The sequence below is a fragment of the Aphelocoma coerulescens genome, chromosome 11 (assembly GCF_041296385.1).
Source record: "Aphelocoma coerulescens isolate FSJ_1873_10779 chromosome 11, UR_Acoe_1.0, whole genome shotgun sequence".
Taxonomy (NCBI): domain Eukaryota; kingdom Metazoa; phylum Chordata; class Aves; order Passeriformes; family Corvidae; genus Aphelocoma; species Aphelocoma coerulescens.
In genome coordinates, this window is record NC_091025.1 from 15880001 (window position 1) to 15903745 (window position 23745).

A 23745-nucleotide genomic window follows, 5' to 3' on the forward strand; every position below is an offset into this window, starting at 1 on the left:
TTTATTTAATAGCTTTGAGTGGATTCCCCTTCCATGAACTTATTTGTTTCATAGTTTTGAATCTGTGTCAACTTTCAGCACCCTTAAGGACCTCTGAAATGGAGTTCCATTGCTTAACATATGAGTATGCAAAAAACACTCCTTTGTTTTGAACTGCCCTATTAGTTTCACTGGATGCTCACTTCTTACACGTGAAGAAGGTACAGCCATTTTCCACTTACCTTTTTCATGTCATTCCCAGTCCTGTAGATCTCTATCAAACTCTCCGCCAGTTGATTCTACTCCAGGCTGAAGATTGTCAAATTTCCTTCATCAGATGGAAGCTGCTCCAAAAGCCTGATCACCTTCATCACTCTTTGCATATTCACTCTGAAATAGGAGCATGAGAATTACTCATAGCACTGTAGGAGTAGAATGTACGAGAGCTCTACACAGACACAGAGTCATATTTTCCAATTTGTCTTCTATTTCTCTCCTAATAGTTCCTAACTCAGATTCTGTGTAGGTTTTTTTCTGACCAATTCACCTGAAGTCAATGGAATTGGGAATTACTCAACTTCTGTTATTTAACACTGTGCCCAGTTGTACCCATAGCAACTACCAACACTAATCCTGTCAACACCGTGATACCTCTGGTCCTTTTAAATGACATTGCCTACTATTTGTCATCTTCAACTGTCCAGCTAAGTTTTCAAGACATTATTTTCACATAGACCATGACATCAAACTCTTCTATTTATCCAAAGATGAGTTGTCAACTAGTTCTCTCTATGTTTTCTGTAGGAAATAACAGCAGACTCTCACAAAAAAGCTCGGCAAGAGTGAAGTTTGCTATTACCTAGAAAAACTGGGGCTAAAACTACTTATCATGGACAAATACAAAACCTTTGGAGACCTTGATGTAAGTAAAAATAAGTCTGCCCTCTCCAGACAAATACACAAAATCTCAAGCAACAGCTGATTTAACTTCACTCAAAAGATTAGAGGAACTCTGAAACTGAGTAGAAACAGTGACTGAGGCTTTTAGAACCCAGAAAAGTGAAACGGAGATTAGCTTCTCTCACCAACACGCAAAACCACCAGAGGCAATATGAATTTCACAAAAAGCCCCAACACTGACTCAATCAGCAGAGCAGTTCTACCAGCTGAACTGCAGCGCTGTCTCTGATTGTTCAGCTCAAGATTTTACCATTACAGGTAAGATTTCAAATATTCTTCATCCCACCTGAGAAAAAAATAAGGTTATACATGTGCTACAGGGAAAGTAACTTGAATGCAACAGAGCTTGTTCTATGCCCATCAATGTCAAAAATCACCTATAAAATCTTTATAACCAAAAGAGATTTCCAAGAAGGAAAGAACAAATATCACATTTGGTTTCTCACAATTCAGACTGGATTTTCAAGCAGTGAAGAAAAAAAAAAAACATCTCAAAGTTAAATAAATAGATTCAGAAATCAGTAAGTCTAAGAAAAAACATGGCAACATGGTTCTCCATAATCCAGATAATGAAAACACAAAAAAGAGCTCCAATAATTAATTTTTCAAAAATCAATTAATAAAAGATTTGTTCAATAGATTATAAGCTTCCTTTTATTTCCAGATTTATTTGTAGTCCACAAATGTTTGTCAACAGCAGTATATAAAGACCAGCTAGGACTGGGCAGAGAAAGGAGGAGGCAGCTCTTGTTTAGATTCATGAAGGTAATGCTCATATGCTGTAGCTGAATCTCATTTGGAAGCCATTCACAAGAATTAAGGTAGAGGATAGATATTCCACATATGTATATATTTATAGAACATCAAGATGTAGACATAAAATACATAACAAAAAGGCTGACATCAGGACAGATGGCTGGTTCCTACATTTTTGCCAGGATATGGCTTCCTCTCTTCAATTATGACGAGATTTGTCAGGTTCTGACTATGTACTGACATAAAATTGTTACATCCAATCACATAACCAAAACTATGCTACTAATAAGAAACATTAAAATAATTATAAAATAGTCTCGCTACAAATCTTTATGCATTTCTATATGTATCTTCTAAATTTAAAAGCAAGTCAGAAGAGCAGGGTGGGAATCTGTATTTCTTTATATGCATAATCTATGCAATAGACACTCAGCCTGATTTTGAAAAGAGCCAAATTATGATAGAAAGAAAAATACACTGTAAGGGAAATAAAAATACATTGTAAGTAAAAAAGAATATAAAACTATTCCAAAGAAGAAATGCAAACATACACACCATAGTTTCAGTAATAAATTGGAAATTACACAACATGAAAAATACTACAATTCCTTGGTCTGCCACTAATTCCACACTGATATTATCTTTATCTAGTGATTATACAGAAGCTTAAATAACAAGTACTATTTTCTTTTCTTCATGTTATATAAGAATAGCAACTATAGAAGTCCTGAAAACAGATTTCACCCTTTTCTCACAGTTAAATTTTGTATATTCGAAGAAACATATTTAGGCAATAGTAAGGCAGTTTTGAAAACACATAATTGGAACACATTAAATTACTTTGGTGGAAGGGGTGCCACAGGAGAACTCAAAGGTGGACATTTTTCTAAAGCTAAGTCACAAAGATGACTAGAAGGCACCAGTATATAGTTAACATCTCCTCTTTCCCTGTGAATTTTGTCCTCTATAGTATCAGGAAAGCAAATGATAGCATTTTTTTTACTCTGTGTTATACTGCCCTTCTGAAGGCATTCTTCGTATTCGATTGCACCATCTGGTTGGCAATTTGCCTATGTGTCCTTCCTGCTTTCTCGGAAACTAAGTGTGGATGTGCTTAGGAAAGAAATGGGAAACATTGCCACTCAAAGAGTTGCCTGCCTGCACCATTTTAATTCTGCTCCCATTCTTGCCCCGTTTCTTCCATTTCATCCCCGTGTTCCTGATTCCGGACCATCCCTGTGGCCATGGACTGGGTTACTTCCAGTAGTGGTGATACCAAAGGTTTAAATTTCAAATTTCTTTCTAGAGAAATGCTTCCATGCATTCCCTCCATAAATAAAGGCATTTTAGGGTTGGTTTATGTTGGCTGTATTTAAGGTGCACAGCGCCACAGTATTTTAGTACGTCTTGGTGTATTCAGCCACATGGTTCTTCCCTCCTCTTTCTCTCAGCTTTTGAACAACTTATATTTTGTAACTAGGAACTTATTTTCCACACGTTTTTCACTTTTATTTTATCTGTAAGGTCTTGTACCAAAACTCTAGCCATTCAATATAAGGACACCATAATGATAAAACACCAAAAAACACACCTTTTTAAAAATCTTATTTATATCATGAAACAGTATCAACAAAAATATGGCCCTGCTTCCTCTACAGCACTCCCCCTAACTACGAGACAGTTGTGCTGGAGGGCTTTGTACAGCTAAGGACCTCATACTGGGATGACATGAAGTAGATGTAGCTCACAGTACATTGCCCACTCTCTAACAGACCTTGGAAGAACCCATGTACTATTTTCCCTAGTCTTAGGCTTGCCATGTTAGATACAATAACTTTACCCAAATAGAACAAAGATAAATGAGAGATATCCAGGACTTCCAGCCTTTTTGAAAGTAAACATAACTGGAAGCATGAAAGGTATGGTGTGCACATATCTACTGCCATCTGTGTGGGTCATATATGGGCCATATATAGGCAAATAAACATTTTCTTCCAGCAGAGGTCAAAAGCTCTAGAAGACACTAGTCTCAGAAATCACAGATATTAGAGAACTGATTTGATGAATGTATTAATGAGGATCCAGATGCAGAGATTGTACTGAAATGTCTGTGTTTTCTTACACTGGAACTAACGACACATCTGGAAAGTGTTCTCCAGAGTAGCAAGTTGTTTAAAGGCTTAAGGTTAAACCCTGAAGCCATTAGAAGTCTAAGATAGGAGACAAGGACTAAGACAGAATTCAGATCCTTCAGAATCTCAGCTCAGTTAGCACCTAATCCCACAGTTTATTGGCCATGGCTGCCAACGTCACAGTCATCAATGGTTCTTTCATGGAGAGCTCCTTACATATCTGAGGGTTTACATTTGGGCACGCCTGGAAGCACTCCCACTTCTTAGTGCTGATAAACTCAATACCCTGGTCAGACCTTAATCCCCACTTGATTCACGAGTATTCCTCTGCCTACCACATTGCCTTCGGTGGATGATCATCATCTAATTGGGTTCCTTACAAAATATGGAATTGGAAGATCATGAAATGGTAGCATAACTCTGTGTTTTGAGCACCTACGAAAGATAGCTGCGATATCCCCAATGTAGTGACTAACTAGTGCCAGCTGCTCATTCTGTATACATTGATCAGCACACCATCCTTCTCCCTGTGCCTCACTTTCTTCCCACCTTCACTTCAAGTATTGCAATAAAAATTGCAACCCACAAGTAATAAATAGAACCTATTCATTCCATTTACAGCACTGGGAGAATGTGGTGCTCTGTGAGCAGAGCAATTTATGATGCTGACTTCAGTATGAGTAGGGAAATCCCTGAGATTATACAGTTCATCAGAGCAAGCTTTTTTCCCCTTCGTTACAAATGTCATCTTTGACCTCAACTTTACACGTGATACTTTCACATTTCTGCGCATCTTGCATCTCCCTGCTCTCCTGAAGAAAAAACTTTGTCATTACTCTCTAACTGCTGCTTGCCTCAGCAGCAGTCTCTTCTCTTTTCTGAGCTATTTATGACTTAATTTGGTGCCACAATGTTTGCTGATTACTTGTTTAACTGTCTCCTTGATACCCTGACACAAAATAATCATGCAAATCAGAAATTTTTTAATGGGAAATGCTGCTGGTTTTCCATTAAAATGCTTTTGGTTATGCAAAAGCAATGCAACAGGCTATAACCAATATGTTGAACACGGTTTTGGTACAGTCCTGCCTTGAAAACTCTTGCAATACTGAAGGAATGTCAGAATTTTAAACAGGATACAAGATCTATATTTACATATGCAGTAGTCCTTAAAAACCTTCTGAGTACAAAGAAGTTTTCAGCATAAAAAACACAAGTACATACCATAGCTAAGATACCCATAGTGTCTTAAATAGAATCATTGTTCTACATTCCAACTATTGAAATATACTGCAGTATTCAATACGGCAGAGCACTGTAACTGTTAGTAAACTATGACTTTTTAATAGGAAACCCTGTACATGTTAAAAATAGGATATTGTCCCTAATCCTGTGAAACTAAAGATATCTTATACAGATCATGAAGATTTAGAAACCTCTGAAAAACAGATATGCCAAGCAACCCACTAGAAGGAAGCATATATTGAATTTATTAATTTATACTGTGCCCATCTCAAAGCAGAGTTGGGAATCTTGTACAAAATAAACAAAAATTAAACCAAACTGGGCTCAGAGCTGAGAGAAATCAACTGTACCAATAAAATGGGCAGGGTGAAAGAAAACTATTCCAAAAAGATATAGTCACATCTCTAGATACTGTGCTGTCTTAGTGGACACATCATAACATCAATACTCAAAGTAACAGAAATACAATTTACAGCAAGGATAGAAATATTCAAGAAAAAAAAAAAGAGAGCAATTATGACAGTTAATTTACAGCTATTGAAAGCCACAGTATAGAGGCAATTACAGTGGAGGAAATACAAACTGTGTAAATTTTGAATGAAGATTGAGCACATTTACTGTCATACAACATCTATAGGATTTCAGCTCCAACTATTGATCATATTGCATTTCATTCGATTGCAATATTTAAACAATAAGAAAACATTGCAACTTCTGTGTGAGAGCTTTTGGGTGGGTATTCCCTCAAATATATGAACTCTTATTCTATTACTGTCCTCCTTCCCATATTTTATTTATAACACATAAGGGTTTTTAGTCCTTTTAACAATTTTGATGACTTAGATGAATAATGATGAGGTAGCTGCCTAAATACAGAGTTACTATGAAGAAATGCCTCTGAGATCTAGGGAGAAAAGAGAAGGAAGCAGCATATTTTATATTCAAAAGGTACAAAGACCAGGCCACGTAATTAAAATAGCTTTTAGCTGTGTATCCTCTCCTGATCACAGAATGCATCAGATGGGAAAGGACCACAGTGGGTCATTTGGTCCAACCCTCCTGCTCAAGCAGCGCCGTCCCAGAGCACAAGGCACAGGTTTTTGTCCAGGTTGGGTTTGAATATCTCCAGTTAGGGACACCCCACAAGCTCTCTGGGCAGTCTGTTCCAATCACCCAGAAAGTGAAGTTTTTCCTCTATATTCAAGTGGAAGGAATGTCCTGTGTTCCAGTTTCTGCCCATTGCCTTTCATGCTATTCCTGGACCCCACAGAGCAGAGCCTGGTCCATCCTCTGACACTTCTCTTTGGACACAGACACAGATAAGATCCCCTATGAGTCTCCTCCAGGTTAAACAGGCCCAGCTCCTTCAGCCCAGAACTGGACACAGGGCTGAGCACAGGGTCAGGATCCCCTCCCTGACCTGCCAGCAGTGCCCTTCTAAGCATATCCTGGAATCCCCTGGCCTTGTCCCCCAGGACACACTGGTGCTCAGGGACACCCGGCTGTCCAGCAGCACCCCCCAGGTCCTTCTCGACAGAGCTGCTGCCCAGCAGCTCAGCGCCCAGCCCGGACTGGGATGAATTCCCTCTGAATTCCCTCTTTTGCTCAAGCACAGACACCTTTTGGCTGGATACCCAGGCTGGGATCCCTTTGGTGGCAATAAGCCCCTGCCAGGCCCAGGGTGGCCGGGCCCAGGGTGGCAGTGTTGGCAGGACCATGGAGGCTGAGTGAGGGGAAGAGCCACCACCGGCGCCTGCTGGTTTTGACCCCTTTTTCATTGTTATGTTATTTTGCCCATACCACTGGCAGTGAGCTTTACAACCACTTTTTTTTTTTGACATCCTGTCTCCTAGGACAGCCCAACATCAGCCCTGCTGGTGACACACAGAAATTTACATGTTTATTCACTGAGGACGTTTTCAGTGACTCCCCTGATCTCCAGCTCGCTTTTTCAGAGCCTCTGTCTAAACAATCCTCTCCTTATAAAACTAATGAAAACTTTAGCAACAGGTTCAGATTCCCTTACCAAGGGACAAGATTTCAAAGTGAGGTTCAACAACCAAATCCCAGTCAGAGAAGAAAAAGACTTTTTCTTCACCGTTTAGTAGTTTTGAACTATTTATAAATAGAAAAAGTTTTACTGAATGTGAATGGTACAGTAATACTTCTGAAAATATCAATGATGTTAAACCTCTGAGAAAATGTAAACACATTTGAGACATGAAAACAAAATACGCTATAAATAGTTGTAAGGGTGGATAGTAATCAATAATGTGTGGGCCTAACTCAATTAATTCTTCTTGTATTGCACATAATACCAATATACAGAGAAACCTTATTCTGGAAAAACCAAAGTTGCTTAAAAAACAATTAAAAAAAAAATTTCAATGCCTTTGCACTTCATTTAGCATTTTGAAAATTGCTAGCTAAATTATGTAGCAGTAAGACAAATTAATCTCTTACAAGTATAATATAAAGGTGCCACCTCAAAGTTCTTCTTAACAGTTCTTATAAAAGTGTATTTCAAATTAGTAGATGAAGTCAAAATCCTTGACTGTATTACATAAAGCCCTCACAATCTCTCATTTTAAATATTTCTATCTATATCTAAATACTTATTTCAAACAGTGAGTTTGCCTCCTTAATTGCATGTTACATTTTCAGGGAGTGAGCTTCCCCTCATGCCTCTCCAGGCAGGTACCTGCATACCCATGAGCAAGAGAAGTATACATACACCTGTATGAACCTTTGTTCCAGGGAAAGTTTAGCAGAACATCTTTTACACCTATGAATAAAGAGCATTTTCCCCTTCATTTTACTAGGGATCTCTTATTGATTTAGATCATAGCTGAAGCCCCCAATCAGCTTTATCAGAAATGAAGCTGCTCATACCCTTAATTATAACACAGTTTTCATTTGCCCTTTAAGGAATCACAATACATCAGGATATAATTTTCTCTCCTGAGTGTTTGCCTCCAGATTATTAGTACTTTCTGAAAGTTCCAGCCAAAACAGCTCATTTCAAAAATGCGACAAAGAGAATACTGGGTGCTTTGCCAGGGTTAGCAAAATCTGGCAACTCGTTCCTATAAATGCTTTTGCAGTCCCAAACTTGAGGGCAAAGGTATAAGAAACAGAGGCAGGGAGGGGAAGCTGAAATTGTAAAAGAAGGAAAGTAATGAAGGAAAGAATCTGAAGGACAACTCTCCTCAATAAATTAAATTAGGCAAGTCCAAAACTGGAGAAGAAAAAAAGAAAGAAAACCAATTCTCCAATACTTAATGGCAACTTACAGAGCTATAGCAGAGACTCCCAGCAGCGCTCTCACAGAACTGTGGCATCAGTCAGGTTGGGAGGGATCTTGCTGGGTCTACAGTCCAATCTGTTGCTCAAAGCAGGGTCAGTCCAGAATTCAGATCAGATTTTTCATGGCTTTGTCCATTTGGGTCTTGAAAAGCTACATAAACTGGAGAGTGCACAACTCTGGGCCTGTTCCAAAGCTTAATTACCCTCTAGCAAATTTATTTTTCTTTAATCCAGGCAGATCGTCCCCAGTTCCAGTTCGAGCATCACCTTTGTCCTGCCACTGTGAACGTGACTATGCTTTCAGCCACCTCCTCTTTTGTCTTCCAACTTTTGAAAATAATTCCAAGATCAGACAAGCTGCTGGGGAAAAAAAACCCAGGACATTAAAACTGGATTACTACAGAGACTGGGTGAAGGAATTACATGAAATAAAATGCAATAATAGCACTCCAATAAACAGTTAAGATAGAAATAGAGTGAAAGAGCATGAGAATTGGGACTCAAATTCTGTGGCCTGGCGTCTCTAACAAGAAACATGGTGCAACAGTGTAAGTGCAGACAAAGAAGATGGAATAAGCCTTCTGACTTAGTTCTGACCTTAATTAGGTATTTACCAACTTTCCAACGGCAAGATTTTCTTTTAATGCAGTTTTCTGTATAATAAACCATGTACCTACTTAATTGATTTTGATACAAGAGAACAACTGATAAATTAGAAGCAGAGAGTCATAAAAAGTCCATGGCATACAAGTTGTGATGACTGCTATAGCATCTGCCATAGTTTTCAGGTCTGAATTGCCCTTTAGTAACATTAGTTTCCCAATGTGTGACTGTTTTTCCAGGCACTTTCTGAGATTGGCCATTATATAAGTAGCTTAAACTTTTTTCATACAGACCCTTTTCAAAATCTCATTACTGAAAGCAGGAACAGTTCAACTGATGTGGATTGAAATCCTTGGAATTTGCAAGTATATGATATTTCTGAATGCATAAAGTGACAACTCAGCAGGTACTTAGGTATGTGCATACTAATTACATACTAACAGTACTTTTGATATCAGTGGAATTGACAATGTTTTTGAAACGGATCATCCACATACCCATAATGCCAAGTAAGAGATCACACTAAACTCAGAGAAAAAAAGGGACACAAAAGGCCAGAAATATGATAAGTAATGGATATGTTAATATCTAACAGGCATTGCAAAAAAAAGAAAGGAGACAGAAGAATATTAGTAAGTGGTCATGACAACAGTTCAAGAACACATATTCAAGATGTACATAAAACCTTTAGAAAGATTTTCATTCTCTTTTGCCCCAAAGACTCAGCAAGAACTGTTGTGCTTCTAGAACTGGTAGCTTAGTGGCAGATGGGGATCTTGCCTTTAAAGCAATTTATTAGTTAGTTAATTAATTAGAGAACAATTCAGTATCAGATCACACTCCTGAATGAAGTTGAAAGCAGCCAAAGAGAGGATCTGAGATTTGCCTTTTGCTTTTTTGTTCAGGAGGAAAAGTGCAGCATTTAACCCATGTTCCTTACTGGACGATCTCATGGGAAAGGGAGTTCCAGTTCACACAGCAAAACCACAGCTGAAATCATTCTGACCAATGATGGAGCGAATGCATCAATAAAATCCAGTGCATAAATGTTGGGACCAAGCCTGCAAAACCTCATTCATGTGAATAATCCCATCAATACAGAGTCTAGATTAAAGGATACACATCAAACCCCAGCAGAGTTAAGGTTTTAAGCTCAGCATTTTAGAGATAATGTTCATATAAACATCCAAACATCTGGGACATTCATTAGAATCAAAGTGCAAAGCTCTCAGGCTCTGACCATTGACATGCTGGCACACAGCAATCTCTGTGAGGCAATCAAGCTCTTTTTCAGAATTATATGATCATCTCTATGTATACCCCACTTTTTAAATTTTTCAAAAGCTTTCTAGCTTTTGATTTACTACTTTTCTTCTGGGGTTTATCAACTGCTTTTAGCTTCCTGGCACACTCCCAAACTCATCTGGGTAGTAGCATGAACCCAGTGATCTTGGCATCTAGAATTCTATCTTTAAGAGACCAAAAACCTTTGTTAGTGTCAGGGTGGGTTCAGCTTTCAATACACAAACCTGCTCTCTCCTGCAGAGCACACACACAGAAATAACCATGCTCCCAATGCAGCCCACACACTGACAACCCAATTGCTTTGTGGTTGCTGTGTCACACTTAACCTCACTGTTTTAAACCTATGTTTCCTGTATACAATGGTAATTGGAAATGGCCTTCAACAGCATCTCAAGAACACAATTATACAATATAATGATGTTTGAGAATTAGCAAGACACTATATCACCCTGTTTATCCATAAGTAACAGGGTATGATGAATGAGAAAACCTGATCCTAGCTAATGCCTTTCTGACCACCAAAATTCACTAAATGGATGATTCTAATTGCTTTCCAGTGCTTCTGAAATACCGCATTTACTAAACTTTCCTCTTATAATCTATATAGATAGTCCTACTTAAAATAAAACCTACCTGTGTATGCTTCAGGCCCTACTTTAATGAAAGTCTACCCTTATTGCAGATATGGCCACACAGAAACCATGGAAGTGACATTACAGACCAGGATGTTCACTTATGTAAAATGTTTTTTTAATGAAAAACGGACATTTTGCTAAAGTAATCAGCCCTGAACTTATCAATAGGTAAAACACTAATCTCTCCTTTGCCAAACCCTGGGGACTGCACAACTGTTTAAATCTTGCGTAAGTTTTCATTGAACTATTTTTTAGGTGATTCAAGATATTCACAAACCTTATTTAACACAGGACACATTTTCATCTTTCTCTGTTAGACTTTATTTGGGGGCCCCCAAAAAAATGAATGCTTTCCCATCCCAAAATCATAGCATGGATTGGGTTGGAATGAACTTTAAGGACTATCCAATTCTAACCCCTGCTATGGGAAGGGACATCTTCCACTAGACCAGGTTGCTTCAACCCCTGTCCAACCTGGCCTTGGACACTTCTAGGGATGGGGCAGCCACAGCTTCTGTGGGCAACCTGTGCCAGCACCTCACCACCCTCACTGGGAACAATTCTAATCTAAACTTACTTACTCCCTTCTCAGTATGCACATACAATTGGTAGCTAAGATCCATGCTAAAAGGCACTATAAACACTAATTTTAAAATTCCTTTAACTGATACAGAAACTGAATGTCTTGAGGTTTCCCAGTTCTGATGAGCTCTCCTGTGCCCAGTATTCAGTTCCCAAACTTCCCCTAAACAGCAGCTGGCACGGGTATAGTGGTGCATGGACACAGAAGCACCAGTTTCCATGAAGATGGTCCATGTTAGTAAATACACTGCCCTGGTCATTTTGCTACTCAACCTGGTTTTCCTTGCAAGGGTAAAGTCTGCTCCTCTCCTCTGCCTTGAGGACACGTGGATCTACAACTCTGCTGCATAATGAAAGTGCCTGTTGCTGCCAAGATTTGGAAAATGTTTGGGCACAGGTGTCAGTTCCTTGTCAGCCTCCAGGGCCAATAAACAGGGTCTCTGCGATGTAAAATGAGACAATACATTCACAAAGTAATCATGTTTTCCCAGAACATACTAAGCTCCAAAATAAATGCATTTCAAACATTATAACATTCCTGTATTCATAAGGCTCATTACTGTTTTTAATTTTGCTTGCTGCTTATTTACTGTTTACTCTCTTGCTTTACTGCCCTGGTGAAATTGCTGTTAATTGATACCCCAAATGGGAAGAGAAAAAAAAAAAAAAAAAGAGAACACAATTCCAGAAATGCTTGGTCCCTAACTAATCCTGCCATAGACTCGCTACTGCCAAGATGGCACGATATTAAAAGGTTAAAAGAACGCCTTCCAAAATTTCTGTATCCTCTCTAATGTCTCTTGTCAATCTTTTAAAGTGCCTTTTTGGCAGTGAAAGTAGCCCTCTCTATTCTCTGACAAAACACTTTCAACAGAAGATGACCTTACAAGCAAATGTCTCTCTGATGACTGCAGCTGTCTTAGCAGGATTTTCACAGAAACAAAGTCTCTCTGAAGAATGAGAAGTACTACAACATTTCCCCACAAAAAGATTCCATACCCCTCAAAAAGGTAGGATTCCCAGCAGACTCTCACACTTTAGCTTTTCAGGGAGCCTTCCCCACAACTGGCTAATAATTTTTGAATAGCATTCCCCAGGGACACACAGTCCCCACTCCCCACATGTGGCACAGGCACTTGGTTTGGTTTTGTTCTGGTTAATGAATCGTATTCTACTTAGATGGAAAAATCTCTGTTGTCCCTTGAAAATCCCCCTGACTGTCCCTCAAGCTGCTTGCCTACCCCAGTGCCACCTGTATCTGCCTCCACTGATAATGGTTCCCCTTTACATCTATCCAGCTACACAGATGCCAGTTTGCTCTTCAACAAAGCCAGTCTGTTCCATGCATAATTTCATGAGGCTGAACCCCTATATCTTATGATGGCTTAAAAACTGCTTATCTAGGCAGTTCTCTGCAAATTCTCATAGGCTTTTGTGCATGCTGCATTGTGAACATTTAATGTTTGCACTCATTTTAGTTCAGACTCATTCCACTGCACAGTATTTGCAAAAACCCCTTTCTGACTGGGAAAATTGTGCAGTAAAACAAGTACAATCAGCTGATAACAATAAAGAATGGTGCACAGTTGCTCATTTCCTTAGCAAAAAACCAATCAATTTAGCAAAGCAACAAAATCAATTAAATATCAGCTATTCCCCAAAGCTACTGCTTGCTTTCTTCCATCTGAACTCTGGAGCCTTTCTTTCTGTGATGGCATAAATGACAACAGGAAGATTGGAAACAATGGTCATGGTGTTTCTTCACCTTTCTCTCAGGAGCAAGACCAGCAGAAAGGATTTTTTAGGGGAAATATCATGCAAAAAACACTCTTCTGTCTGAGGGAAATTTACATTTGAACCTTATTGATAAGAAGAAGGAATGATTAATTTCTTCTGTAAATCGTGCACAATAGCTTGGGGTTTGGTACCGTATTTATCCACAGAGAGTGGGATAAAACTATCACTGTGTGCTCTACCAGGCAGCAATCTGATACCATCAGTGTAACTCACAATACTTCATGCTGCATATGAAATAATAATTGACTGCTCCATTATGACAGCATTTTTAGCTTTATGATTAAAAACATGAAGTTCTAAGTTGCAAAACTGTGCTTTCTTTTGCCTGTCTAAAAAAAAAAAAAAAAGCTCTATTAAGCCCAAAACAGATATTTATTAAAGAGGTATGCATAAATACTCATAGTCCAAGTGTGTGAAGAAAAGTACAGGTCTACTTCATCTTTACCACAAGCATCCTTGTATAATTTGCTAGGCTATATCTTAAAAAAGAGCTAAATCTATTGACAGGTACCACATACCTTTATCCAAAATGCATCAGGATTACTACACCCTGAAACTCCTCAGTTATTTTTCAGTCTGCACTATAATCATACCATAATTATCAATCATTATTTTTATGGCTAATAACAGTTAGGAATATAATTTAATACAACAGTAATTTATATCAACATCAAATAAATAGAAATTAATAGATTTACCTTTTTCTGAAATTTTCCTGTTGATGTAAGTTATGATGAAGTCGGTACATTTTTTTTAAAAATACACCAGTAATATGACTAGTAAAACTTATTTTTGCAGTTCTTTTACAGAAACTTTCTATCCAAAAAATCCCATCTTTTAGTAATAATCACCACCAGCTAACTACGTTTTATGAATGCCTTATTTCTAAGTATTAATACTCTATTCATTTTTTCAATTGGCTTTTAACGCTATAGCTTTAAGTGAAAAATCTTTCAGATTAGCTGACAAAAATAACAACCTTTTACAAGATTAACCCATTCCTTTGGAAGCTTTCAAGTTAGTGAGATATGTTCCTTGAGAAATAAAATGCAAAAGCCTTTGACATGAAGACTTGCTATGCAAACTGATTGTTCACAGGGCTCAATCCTGCTCCATTAAAGCTCACAGAAATTATTCCTCAGCTGCAATGTGACTGTGATATTGAAGCATTTAGGGCAGCTTTCTAAAACATTTTTTATAAAAGGGTTTAAGCATGAAACTTTGAAAAATTCACATCAATGCTTTCTATGAATGCTTTTAGATTGACAAAAATCACACACTACGCTACTAAGAACAGTCTGAGAGTGTGAGGCAGCGAATGCAATGCTTTTTAACAACACATTTTCAGTTATTACTATAAAATTGTAATTAGATAGTAAATTACAATGTTAATATTCACTTTGAACAAATAAGTGTTTGTAGTTGTAGAACTGGGCATTATTATGGTAGCACAGGGACCTATTCACCAAGTAAGACATAGACTTTCTTCATAAAAGTTATTCTATTCTGTAGTTTTTCCTTATGAACTTGCGGGAAATGCTGGCTTTTTATGTGCACTATTTGCTGTAGTCATCTTCGCCAACAACAAAATCTGTATTTCTCTTTGGGGAAGTGCCAAAACAAGCATTTCTCTCATCTGGTTCCACTACTATCCAAAGAATATAAAGACATGAAGGAATCATTCCTCCCTGCACAGAAAAAAATATTGACACGCTTTAACCAGTTTTACAGGAACTATAATGTTGCTCTCTCCATTGTGAAAACAAAGTTACTCCTATAATGTTTACATTATATACTAAAAGATACTGAAATATCTAAAAACATACATAATATATGAAATTAAACACATTACATAAATATTTGTGATATAAATAATAACAATAACATACTATATTATACTGTAATAGATGCAAATATATATAATATGTATTATACCTGGAATATCAATAACAGTTAAAAATAGAAAATTCCTACTGTGTTTTAATTATTTTTACTGACTTTTCCCCTCATCTTGTTTTTCCAGTTAAGGAAGTTGTTTTGAAACACATACAAAGTTTTTTCCCAGTTTGCATACAAAGAGGGATTGAAGAAACATTTTATTTGTTAAACCATTTGCAATATATTTTGAATAACCACTGTTTATACAACTTGAAATTTGGTTTTAGAAAAGTCTCTGAAAGCATGTTAGAGCACAGCTCAGTGATAAACTTCTGCAAATTATGTCACAGGCATGTAAAATACAATTTAAACTATGATCCAGAAGAAAGGATTCATTACACACAGAACTAGCTAGCTCCAGAGTAGGTATGTGCAGAGATGTCTCATTCCATGTGTATAATAAATACCTTGCAGGAAAAGTGTGAGAAAGCAAAGTTTGCATCCCTTTGGAATGTCAGGAATCACCATGTTCCACAAGCAAAAAGCCATTGACCATACAGTGACCACAGAACTTCTGCACAGAAACCTGTGAGGACTGAAGCTGAACAAGGCAAATCTCCACCTGGCAAAAAGGGGACAAAACATTTCTAAGAGAATTTGATTTTAAAATTTCAGTGATTTATTGACTCTGCTCATCGGTTTCTCCATAAGTCCCAGGAGAGATGGATGAGTGAGCAGAGAGGAGGTAAAACTGCCAAAAGGTGCATGATAAGTACATTTATCACATGGGTTTGCAATTTATCTTATATGTCTCAAATTTTTCATATAGCCCCCATTTGTAATCACCATGTGAAAAATTAGGGAGGCATATGATAAATTAAGCTGTGAATTGTGATTTCTAATAAGTTAATTATTTATCCATGCAATTTAAATTTAACTTCTAATCACATCTAGTCTTCCAGGACACAAAAGACCAAACAGAGGAAAACACGCAAGAAAGACCAAAATGAGACAAAGACAGAAAATGTTTCATCAATATAAATGCATTTTCATAGCCTAGTTTCTGATCCAGTACTTCTGAAAACAATAATTTCAACTTGTCAACTGAAAAGATTCCAGAATCTCAGACCACATAAGGAATTTTGTGACCAAAAATGAAGTATCTCTTAAACCAAACTGCCTTTAGGTAGTACTATCACATTACTGGCCCATTAATCCTTTTCCTGAGGACTTAACACATTCCAAAATGTCTTAGCCATTTCATTTTAAGATCCCATCCAACAAAAAGTTTCTTTTTTTTTCTTAATCACAGCTATCCTGGAATCCTTAAGAATATATCCATCTACCTATCTCAATTCATCTTGTTCTTAAATTTATACACTGGTACTAATTGCACTCTAGTAACCCAGTATGTAGCTGAAACTACTGTACCAAAAACAAAACAACAACAAAAAAATAAGCTAAGTATTTAACTAGTTTGGATAAAATCCATTATTTTCATTAATGGATCTCATTTTTATTTTATTGAGGTTTTTTACTATCAGATTAAAAGCACATTTTTTATTGTTTTTCCTAATGCAATTCTGTGTGATGTGCTCAGAATGAACAGAATAGTTATTGGGTTTTTTTTTTCCTTCTTGCTTTTTTATCCTGGTCCTATTGCTATTATTTACTACTTTTCACATTAGCATTATACCATATACTGTGTACACAAGTGCACATACACTGAATACACCTCTGTACAAACACCTTTAAGCATATATATGTGTGTATATATACACACACAAATATATGTACTTTTAGAAATCTACTGTAACCTGCATCCTTTCTACTGTTGGAAAGAAGTAGAGTAGCTCTAAACAATAAACTGCTACTAAACTGATATAAGCTTTTGCAGTATTTAAGAATTTTAACTATCTTTCCCCACCCTAAATAATTGAGCCAATTTCCTCAATGAAATTAGGCAAACTCATATTCCAATTTGCAATAAGAATTTGAACTTTATCCGATACTTAAAAGACTGTAAAATATTAAAACCACTTGTTTAAATATTTGGGTCATGTAAATTCCAGGAGACCTAAGTGTAGAGTTTCCAACATAAATAGTCATGACTGTCATTCTTGTAGGTGAAAGTAACGTGTGGGATGACAGAGAGAAAATCTTTAGAGCCAGGGTCTGCTCTTGATTCCAATGTAATTTTTATGTAGTATTGCCATTTATTTCTGTGGAAAGATTCAAACATAAAACCTATAAGGTGTAATGGATATTAATGTAATTCTTTGTGTAGTCAAGTAGTTGTTTATGGAATATAAAAGTTTCCTGTAATCCTTCTCTGTTGCACCTCCAAAAAGAGTGGGTTTTGAGCCTGATACCCAGGTACAGTTGTAAATTGTGAAGACAATCACTAGTACATAGAGAAAAAAACATCTGTGGGGAAAAAAAATCTCAAATTACTGTCTACAAGGGAAAAATCTGGGCTTCAGGAAAGTGAATATAATTGCACACAAAACATGGAGCAGGACCAGTCTATGCCAATTAAACATTTGGTCTAAGTTGCTTACAGTAACTTTCCCATGACTACACTTTATATTTCTCTCGTCATTGTAACTAATTGAGAGCAATACTTTGCATTCCACAGAGGTTAAAAAAAAACCTCTTAGTGGAAGTAAAAGTTATTATTCGCAGCTAATAGAATACTCAGTATCACTAAAGATTAATTACTGCTATTTTGAGGGCTTCTGAAAGACCAAGAAAATGATATGCACTGAGCACATACAAGGAAAACAAAGAATTAAAGACAGAATCCACATATTTACAGGTATTGTGACTCTTCCTATGAAATAGACAAATAATCTCAATTATACCATTGTTTTCTATACAACAGACTCATAATGCTTTTCAAAGTTTAACTCTCATGAATTGCTGATAGATCTTTACTTACAGTATGCAAGGTATAAACAAGCAGGAAAAAGCAAAATTGTTAGTTGTACTTACAGACTGACCACTTTGGTAACATGGGGAATGCACTGTTACTTAAGCTAACAGAAGGTTTGGCCTTTTCCCACAATTTCAGCCTGTATCAGACTGCACACAGTTGCATCATAATATATCATGATTAGTCTTCCAGCATCTGAACTGCCAAAAGAGGTGAGCTGCAGAGCTGTTTAAACAGTAGCCCTCACCCTGCTAGTTTTGTCACCTCAAGGCTTCACTTTTTAAAGCATGGCTCTTTTCCTTAGAGAAGCCAGGCTAGAAACTGAGCCTACCACTTGGCTTGCCACAAGGTATTATCTGGAATTTCTTTTCTGGACTTGATAGTAGGTAACTCAACTTTCAAAGCTGAACAGTTCTACTTACAAGCTCAGCTTACTGCTCATGTCTGTGAAGCTTGATTTATTTTTACCACATCCCAACCTACCAAAACATGGATTGTTTATTTGACAGAAAGAATAAGGCACTTGCTGTCTGTTCCTGTGCTTCTTAGAAGTTGCAAGCAACGCCATCTGGAGCAGACTATTAGTTGGAAGGGTTCCAAAAGGTACTCCATTAGTTTTCTAGGGAAAGTGGTCTTGAGTTGTGCACAAGATGTTTTGGCTGTATGGCAACCCATGAAATAAGATCTTATGAAGCCATGAAGTACTAAAATAAATGACAGTAGGATTTAAAAAAAAAAAAAAAAAAAAAAAAAAAAAAAAAAAAAAAAAGCACTATTTACCTCTTTGTCCACTAAAGAAAAAGGGACTTTTATGAGTCACACTATTTTGGCTAATATTGTGTGCATCTTGAAAATCTCACCTAAAAGCCTTTGTTGTACACTTTTGACAAAACTTAGAATAGAAAAAATATTTTGAAGCTCAATTACATCTTTCCTGTTACAAACTGGCAATGGAAGCAGGTTTTTTAATATGCTCTGGCTGTAGGAAATCATGATCGGATTTCAACCCATAAAAGTGGTTTAAGGGAAAAGGTTTCAAAAGAGGAGAAATCCTAAGTCAGCATATCATGCTGGTATGGTGATAGATGCTATAGGAAATGCACAGGTTAAGATGTAGAGTCAAGTCTTTCTTGCTAAATAAAGACAGAAATCTTTCCCCCTAATTTTGGAGATGTAATACAAACCCTATGTGGTTTATCCCTTACCTGAAAACCCAGGTTGTCTTTAGGGACTATTTATCTCTCTTTGGAAATCTCATTTCAGACTCTTTGGCGAGTTTGGGAGCTGCATTTCAATAGGATCATACTACACATAGAGTCAATCCAGACCTATCTGCAGAGTTGTCCCATAAAACACTCCAGTTCCAAGGAATGACTCTGCTCGAGCAACATTGGTTTCCATAACAGGAGACGAAATACCAGTAATGCTTGTGTTGAAAGTAAAAGGTTGCAGAAATATATAATTAGTATCTTTATCACTTTCTATGTCATGGAAAGGGGTCATGTCTGACAAAGCTGAGAGCTCAGGGAGGTATGTCGCTCTGGCCAGAAAATTCCAGACACTTTTTCTTTTTTTTTTTTCTTCTCGATTTTTAATCTGAGGGGAAAAAAAAAGTTCAGTGAGAGCTGGTATATTTTTCTTTACCACTGTCTACACAGGAAATAAAAGAGAAATTTCCTTAGTGTTTGTAAGAATTAATGACAGAAGAAATCTTTCTCCTATGAGCAAAGCATAATTAATAAAAAGCAGAAGATAACTCTGTGGATTTATGCAGCAAAAATATGATGTGGGACAATCCTGGTGAATGTACAGGTGCTGTATAGGTCTGTACAGGTCTGAATATTCTTGCTGTGGACTGATCCTCAGTTCTGGACTGCCAGATGATTCAAGACTGGCAGAAGATTCATCAATTTCCTTTACTCGAAAAAAAAGAAAATCACCATGTCTGGTGCTTGACATGTGGATCTTCTAGCTTTAGGAAGCAGTGACACCAATCAATTTTACCTTAACTATTAATACGTAACTCAAAACCCTACATATGAATGATGGCACCACTTCCATTAAAAACAAAAACCACCACCATCAAAAAAACCAAAGTAAACAAAATTAATCAAAACAAAACCTGAGTTCATAGAAAGATAATGTTAAGGTGGAAAATCCAAGCCATTAGAAATCAGGAGATAACAGGATTTAGCTTGCACATGTTGTCTTGCTTCAACTTGATATGTTTGGATACAGCCTTTCATTTTGTGATCTCATGATACTCTTCCATGCTGTAGAGTGCCCAGGAGGTTGGTTTTATACCAAGTTTGTTATGTGCAATGTACACATATTACATCCTCATGTTCTACATATTTAATAGCAGTTCCCATCTTCTAAGACATACTCATGGCTGAGTTGTTCATTAAGCAATTTTTAAAGAGTTTTATGGCCCTGTGAACAATAATTTTTTGTGGAAGCAGACTAAATTGTATGCTGTGATAATTACACCAAACTAATTGTAGGCAAAATTAGTGAGGGGTCGGACCAATTTAGTTTCACAAGAAAATATATTCTTTGCTTACACCTTAAATGATCTTTAGAAAATTAATCATGTAAAACTGAATCTCCTTAAATCAACATATATAATTTTCTGTACCTTTGCTGTGAAACAGGAAGTCTTAACATTGCTTTGAAAAATGCAACTGACTAAATGTTTTTTTGATTACCATTTTTGTTTAAATTACCAATTAACTTTACCCTAGAGAATCAAACAACGCAAGTCTTTTACACTCTATCGGTACATTAAAACCATAACCAAACACAGCATGTAAGGAAGAAACATCAATAATACAAGTACTTTTTCCAAATCTCTTTTATTACCAGCTATACCATCAGCCCAATAATTGTCTCTAATATCATGATACTCACATATAATTTCCTTCAATTTCCTGTCTCCAGACAACGTAAAGTCCATTGTGGAGCTCTTACACAGAAGCCTTTGATGTTTCAAGCATGTCATTCGGACAGTGTGGGAGAGTTGTTGCTGCCATTTCAGTCACCAGTGGTACAGCCTGACTCCCTAGCTCTGCTCCAGAGGTTTAGTTCATCCCTAAGACTCTGTGACACTGACCTAACATCCAAGCAGGTGGACTGCACTCTCACTGGGCAAAATTTCACACGTAATGAGCAATATGCTCCTCATTTTCCTTGTTTGAGATAATTTCTGGCACAATACTTACTGATACAAATTTGTACTAATTTGAAAGTTTTATCATGTATAAATGGCATTTTATGACTTTTCAGAATAACACTTTGTAGAGTCAGTGTCATAATTTACATCAGTGGTTGCTAAAGAGCTGGGAAACTACTCAATAACTAGCTATTCAGTTATTTCAATTGAAAAAAAGGAACTGCAATTGTTACAAAACAATGATTCTTTTATTTCCTAGTAAAATATTATCCCACCAAAAAAAAAAATCACGTGAAGATATTTTTCTTTAGCAAAATTACTCTGATTCAAATAGTTTTAGATTTTGTAGCATGTGAAACATTGAGTTGCACATGTAATACTAACACTCACTAATTGTAATACTTAGAATGCACTGGAAGGACTTGAAACAATTTTGCCAAAACAAAATGGTTGAAGCCAATAATTTGGATGCAGTGTTCCAGCAACATGTTAACTGAATTTAAGTTTTTCCCATAACAAAACGATACATTTGAATTTTTCAGTAAAAGAATTATTCTGTCAGGTGCTTTTGATCAGCTATAGCAAACACCAGATTTTCCCTAAAGTATTTGAAAGGTACTTCCTTTTTAACTTGAGGACTTAAAAGATGAATACAACAGAGTTTGTATTTTTTGCTGGCATAAAGTATTCCTTGCATTTAAAAACTGTTTTAGCACAACTGTCTGCAAGTAAAAGTACCAAAAACGTCGTATTTACAGTGACCTTGCTGAGGATTACATCGTTCTTGTCTGTTTTATCACTTTTCAGGGATTTTGGAGCTAAAGCTTTTTTGCCATTCATGAAGCCAATTTTTTTCTGCAACAGACAGCAATACCAATCCAATCTATGCTGTCTTTTGCTCTTTTATGGATGCTTGCATGCCAGTTTATAACGATTCCTGAGGAAGATAAGAGCTGGTTTGTGGGATACTGGACTGGCAGTCAGGAAACTTTACGTGACCTTGAGTGCATGCCTGCTGAGGGCTTTTTCCTTCCCCTTCTCCCAAGAAGGAAAAAAACTCTTTTAAATGAATAATTCTGGGAGGTGCCATTTAACATTTGTGACTGTCAATGAGGTGTACAGGAGACTAAGAGCAGCTCTGTGAAGTGAACTGTCCTGGTGAAGAAGTCACACAGGTGGGAGACAGCAGAACCCTCAGCACAGCCACTCTTATCTGCTGTGACAGAGGAGAAACAGGTGGAATTATTTTGCATTGAGGCAAAAAGCAGGTACCTCCTCACTGGAAAGGTCTGAATACATGGATGATAACCACTTAACACTCCTGCTTATTAAGGTCCACACACTCATAACATGGATAATACATTACATCAGCTTGAAATAAAAATGAATCATAGGCAAGGAATATATAGACACAGACCCTGCATATCAAAACATGCCACTAAAGTTTAAGGAGCAAAGATGATGGAACAAAGACACAAAGCATTTATAAAATCTTTAAACGTTAGCTTCAGCAAAGTAGCTACAAGAAATGCCCTCAGAGATAGAATATCTAAGAAAAATAGTACTGGCATCTAATTACAGCAGTAGAGTTTGCTGCTTTTATCTGTAATTGGACTGTATAGTCTTTCATTCTAATTTACTTTACATCCAAACTGTGATAATCAAGACAAGCAGAACAGAATGGCTTGTAACTGGCTATACCACCGACACCAGTTAATGCCTAATTATAACAACTAAATTAAAGAGGGGACTGTAAGGAGGTTGAGTATCAGTTTGAAGCATTTAATTCTGTGGAAAGAAATAGAGATTTTAAATCCTTAGTAAAAAAATCAATATTATGGCTCATTATATTGGTATTGCTAAACAGATTAATGAAATTAAGTATTTTGTTTTTTAAAGAAAAGTTTTATCATGATGTAAAGATAGCTTTTAATGAAAGACCACACTAGAGAAGGAAATTCACATTCCAGACCAATTTATAAACCAATCTAATCTGGAAAAAAACAGTAGGTAGAATTGACTTTCCTGGGATATCTCTAAGAGTTGCAGGACATGTTACATGGTGGTGGAATAACTGCAGCATTCTGAAAAAGTGTACACACAGTACAAAACAGCAATAAAACCCAGGATCCCAGGAAACATTTTGAAATAAATCTAATTTTTAGTTAATTTTTTTCTGAATGCTCTAAATATGAATTAATTATTTTTAAAAGACAGGTTAACCAAAATGAATATTATTTCCTTTCAGAACCCATGCAAGTAAAGAAAAGGAATCTGGGAATGTTGAGCACTGCTGAGCCATAGCTAGCATAAATTCTAAACACACTGTTTTAGAAATTACAACAAATTGGTCATCTACATCTTGAGCTGACTGCACAAGAATTCATCTTCAGGGATTTGAAATAGGAGCAAGGGGAATAAAAATGGTTGCTGTTAACGATCTTGCTAAATTGACCCATA

General features: G+C 36.8%; 1 long non-coding RNA gene across 2 annotated transcripts in view; it reads right to left on the minus strand.

Annotated features, from left to right (window-relative positions):
* Window positions 1-23745, minus strand: part of LOC138117020 (uncharacterized) — a 70628-nt gene that overhangs the window by 16435 nt on the left and 30448 nt on the right. The window contains exons 4-5 of one of the 2 annotated variants that reach the window (XR_011154467.1): window positions 8366-8735; window positions 222-369 (exon numbers count right to left, since the gene is read on the minus strand). This is a non-coding gene — a long non-coding RNA (uncharacterized lncRNA). Of the gene's footprint in view, window positions 1-221; window positions 370-8365; window positions 8739-23745 lie in introns of both variants that reach the window. The other variant, XR_011154466.1, reaches the window with a different exon arrangement.